Source organism: Scylla paramamosain, chromosome 29, assembly GCF_035594125.1.
Source record: "Scylla paramamosain isolate STU-SP2022 chromosome 29, ASM3559412v1, whole genome shotgun sequence".
Lineage (NCBI taxonomy): Eukaryota > Metazoa > Arthropoda > Malacostraca > Decapoda > Portunidae > Scylla > Scylla paramamosain.
Genome location: NC_087179.1, coordinates 15,396,880 through 15,401,879, shown reverse-complemented (window position 1 = coordinate 15,401,879; position 5,000 = coordinate 15,396,880). Strand labels below are relative to the sequence as shown.

General features: G+C 44.2%; 1 protein-coding gene and 1 long non-coding RNA gene across 2 annotated transcripts in view; both read right to left on the bottom strand.

Annotated features, from left to right (window-relative positions):
* LOC135115400 (TSC22 domain family protein 2-like) overlaps positions 1-5,000 on the bottom strand; it is a 114,669-nt gene that overhangs the window by 26,523 nt on the left and 83,146 nt on the right. The gene's annotated exons all lie outside the window — the stretch shown is intronic.
* The window catches only part of LOC135115401 (uncharacterized), a 22,861-nt gene continuing 19,604 nt past the window's right edge, over positions 1,744-5,000 (bottom strand). Inside the window, exon 2 of the long non-coding RNA XR_010275985.1 lies at positions 1,744-1,917. This is a non-coding gene — a long non-coding RNA (uncharacterized LOC135115401). The remainder of the gene's footprint in view (positions 1,918-5,000) is intronic.

Here is a 5,000-nt window from a genome sequence, read left to right as displayed (position 1 = left end):
GTATCCTTCACATTAACCCCTTCACTATTATGCAACCCTTCACTCCACTAACAATACAATGCAGGAAATTTTTACAAGCGTCGATAAGAAAGGAGTATTGAAAAAAAAAAAATGAAATAAATAAAATAAAATAGATATTACATTTCTTAGCGAGCCAGTGTAATAATTAATGTTTGGAGGTGGATGTGTGGGACCAGAAGAAAGGTTTTGGTGTTGGTGGTGAAGAGGGAAGGATGCGGCGAGTAGCATTGAAGGGGATGGGTGTGGAGGTTGTGTTGGAATGATCGTCAAGTGTTTTGTTCTTGCGTCACTTGTTACAAAAAGGATACTCGTGTGTTTCAAGATCCTAATTCGAAGCTGTTAGTGTTTTTTTTTCTGTTAGTGTGTTTTTTTTTACTTTATTTTTTTTTGCCTGTAATTTTTTTTTTTTTTTTTTTTTTAATCAGTAACTGTGTTTTAAGAGATTCGAACCTGTCAAAGTACACTTGTTTATTTGGAGCAGTGTGTGTGTGTGTTTCAAGATCCTAATTCGAACCTCTACAATTACGCATGTTTATTTAGAGCAGTGCCTGAGTGTTTTAGGCCCTTATTGGAGCCAGATGAAGTACACTTACTGATTTGTACCTCACTGCCTGTGTGTTTCATCAAGACCTTACTTACTTAACTCCAAACCTGTCACAGTATACTTGTTTATTCAGACCAGCGCCTGTGTTCCAAGACCTGATCCAAACCTGTTTAAAGCACACTCGTATGTTCTGACCAGTCTGTGTTTGCTGTCTTCTATTTTGGTCAATAAAACTAACAAACTAACAAGATATGAACGAAAGCAAGAAATACCAGTAGGACTTCAGTCAATAAACAGACAAGACGCAGAATGCAACACAGCAAGGAAGCAAGCCGTAGTCCTGCAAAAGAAGCGGAAGAGGCCTGGAACAGACTCAGTAATCCGGGGGACGTATTCTGAAACGCTTCGCTGTCTCACCACCACTACTTCAAAGGCCACAGACATGACCTAGCCGGGTTCTCAAGACCATTTCTTCTATACAAAATGTAGAAATCTTGTTAATCTGTCATTAGAACTGTAAAAAAAAAAACACTTAAAAACTCGTGTAACTTCAATTAGCGGTTTTTTTAAATTAATGGAGATGCGGCGCAGATGTTTCAGAATATCGTCCGTGGCTGTTAGTGTAGAGTCCTTGTTAATGAGGGAATGTGTGAGCCAGTTTGAGGACAGGTGGGAGACAGACAGGTGGGTAGAGGCAGGATCCCTCACTGCCGCGCGTAGGCCTTGTGTTATTTTTTGCAGCTTCTCTTCGTGTCATCTCGTGGTCTTCACTTTCTACCTCCTCCTCCTCCTCCTTCTCCTTCTATAATTAAATTTACTGTCCTTTCTCTTTTTTTTTGACCTATCTCCACCTTCATTCTTCGTCTACTGCTTCTCCTTCTCCTCCTCCTACTCCTTTTCTTCATCCACTACCTCCTTTTGCTTGATATATCTCCACCTCTTCCACAGTCTGCTTCATCTCCTACTCCACCTCCCCTTTTCCTCCACCACCTCCTCCTCCTCCTCCACCTGCCCCACACAATACTCACGCCATGATGTCATAGTACTTCTTGTTGGAGAGGGAAACTGGGGTGTGGCGTCCTGGGGGTGAGGGAGCCTGCAGGGGTGACGGTGCCAGGGGTGCGTGTTCCCCCTCCCCCTGCACCACCCCCGCTCCCACGGTACCCTCCTGCCATCATGGTGGGGTTGGGCGGGCGGGTTGCTGGCCGGCCTCGCACTTTGCAAATGACCTTGTTTTCTTAAGTTCGTGTCTCTTTCTCTCTCGTCTTCTGAAACGCTTTGCTGTCTCTCTCTCTCTCTCTCGCCACGGCTAAGGCCAGAGGTACTTAGCACGGTTCTCAAGTGTGTTTCTCCTGTTACAGTGTGCAAATCTTGTTAATCTGCCACTAGAAACCGTCAAAACACCCTTCAGAACCCGTGTCACTTCCACTAGAGACTTTGTGAACGCAGGAAAGGTGCGGCGCGGGGGTGTTTCATGTGGGCCTCTTTCTCACTGTCTCTGTCCTGGTGGTGATGTGTGGTGGGTGTAGGCACGGCAGCGGTGTGGAGCTCACTGTCCTCCCTCCCTCCTCCTCTTTACTGATCCTTCCTTCTATGATCTGACCATTCACCTCCCCGCCCCATCCCTCCCTCCTCCCTCACCTCCTCCTCGCTCCTCTACCTTATATCCATACTTACCTCCTCCTCCTCCTCCTCCTCCTCCTTTTCCCAGCCCTATCCTGTCGTCTGAATTTACTTAGTCGCCTCCTCCTCCTCCTCTTCCTCCTCCTCCCCACTGACCTAATCTCCCATATTTTAGCTTCCTATTCCTCCTCCTCCTACTTTTCTTCCTTCCCTCCTCCCTTCTCCTTTTCTTGTTCCTTTCTTCTCTTATCCCTCCTTCTCTTCATATATCTAGTTCATGTGTCCTCTCCTCCTCCTCCTCCTCATCCTCCTCTTCCTTGGCAACAGATCAGATACGAAGCAATCTCCTCCTCCTCCTCCTCCTCCTCCTCCTCCTCCTCCACCACCCCCACGTCCCCTCCCTTCTTAATCATCCCCAACTCTTTTTTTTAACTGCCACTACAATCCCAACCACTTTCCACACTGTATGCCCAACTATTGCAACTCACCCCCCTCCTTTCCCCCAATTAACACAACAACAGCCTACTCCTTCCCCAACTCACCCCCACACCCTCCCACACCATTGTTGTAGTTCCCCCCTCCCCCTACTTCTCGTCTTCCTCCTCCTCTGCAAGTCATTAGTCTTCCACATACAACACAACATCACCACCTCCACTTTCTCTCCTCCTCCTCCTCCTCCTCCATCACTATTTTCTGCTGCTCCTCCTCCTCCTCCTCCTCCTCCTACTGACCGGCTTCTCTTCCTCCTCTTCCATCACATTTCAACCTTACAACTGCATTAACAAGACTGATTAATGATGTTTTGCGTTGAATCACTAGTCTCTCTCTCTCTCTCTCTCTCTCTCTCTCTCTCTCTCTCTCTCTCTCTGAAGATAACAAAGAAAGATGGATAAGAAAAGAATGATAGGAAGATGAGTAAATATAGAAAACGCAGTCAGTAACAAGAATTATGAAAAAAAAAAATAAGCGAAAGGGTTAAAAGAAAGTAATGAACATGGAAAGAATAAGAAGAGGATAAGAGGAAGAAATGGAATGAAAAGGGAATGGTTGGTTTAGTGTTAAATATGAGAAAAAAAAAAAGAATAATAATAAAGAAGAGAATGAACAGAACAAAAAGATGAATAAGTAAATTTAAAAAGAAAATCAGAAAAGGAAATGAAGGAACAAATGAATAATGAAATGGTGATACGTAGGAAAGAATAATAATAAAGAAGAGAATGGATAGAACAAAAAGATGAATAAGTAAATTTAAAAGAAAATCAGAAAAGGAATGAAGGAACGAGTGAATAATGAAATGGTGATACGTAGACAGGAATGAAGGAAGAGAGAAGACACTGATGAAAATATGAATAAACAAGGAAAGAAGGAGAATAATTGGATACGAAGCAAATAAAGGAATAAACAAAATGCTAATAAGAGTAAAAATGTGAGACAAAGGACATTTTCTACTATAACCGAAAAATATATAAAAAGAAAAGGATTAAAAGGAAAAAAAGGAAAAGAAAAAGCAAAAAACAGGCAACACCATCTTTCCAAACAATCACCACCACCACCACCACCACCACCACCACGTACCCTAGGACCAAAATACCTACGTTGGTGTCATTCCTGTTTGTGACTCGAATAGGAGGAGGAGGAGGAGGAGGAGGAGGAGGAGGAGGAGGAGGAGGAGGAGGCTAGACTGAATATTGGAGGGAATGTTAGTGTGTGTGTGTGTGTGTGTGTGTGTGTGTGTGTGTGTGTGTTAGGTCAAATGAAGGTTAAGTGTCGTTTGTGGGTACGTACAATGCAGTCTGTGTGTGTGTGTGTGTGTGTGTGTGTGTGTGTGTGTGTGTGTGTGTGTGTGTGTGTGTGTGTGTGTGTGTGTGTGTGTGTGTGTGTGTGTGTTATTTTGATATTTAAATACCAACAGCAATCTTCAATTTTTTTTCAATTTTGTGCGTCAGAGAGAGAGAGAGAGAGAGAGAGAGAGAGAGAGAGAGAGAGAGAGAGAGAGAGAGAGAGAGAGAGAGAGAGAGAGAGAGAGAGAGAGAGAGATTCTAACAATGCAATCCTTCGTAAAGCAAGTCTTCTATTTTTTTTTCTCTCTTCTTTCTTTTGTACTCAGACACGCATCATTGATATTAATATATACTTATGTTTGGCCTTGCTCTCTCTCTCTCTCCTCTCTCTCTCTCTCTCCTCTCTCTCTCTCTCTCTCTCCTCTCTCTCTCCCTCTCTCTCTCCTCCCTCTCTCTCTCTCTCGTCCACACACACAAACAACAATGAATACAAACGATGACTTAAGACGAATAGGAGGGAGAGATATAGAGAGGCAAGGGAGAGTCTGGGCAGTAAAAGGGGGAGAGGATGAGTGGAGAAAATAGTAGAGGGGGAGGAGGAGGATGGGTAATGGGGAGGAGGAGAGGGGAGAGGTACAGGCACGTGATCTTGGGGAGAGGAGGGAGAGGGGGAAGGAAGGTGATGAGTGAGGGGAAAGGGGAACATGAAGGGAAGAGAAAGACGAGGAGAAGGAGTGGAGAGAGGAGAGAAAAAGAGCTGATAAGAATGAGAGAGAGAGAGAGAGAGAGAGAGAGAGAGAGAGAGAGAGAGAGAGAGAGAGAGAGAGAGAGAGAGAGAGAGAGAGAGAGAGAGAGAGAGAGAGAGAGAGAGAGAGAGAGAGAATCAAGTAACGTCAGGTAAACTAGTGTAAAGATAACTAGGCAAACTCAGGTGAGGTAAGGTGAGGTGAGGTAAAATTAGATGAGGTACTGCAAGGTGAGGTGAGGTTAGATAAGGTGAGGTAAAGTATGGTAAAGTTAGGTACTGTAAG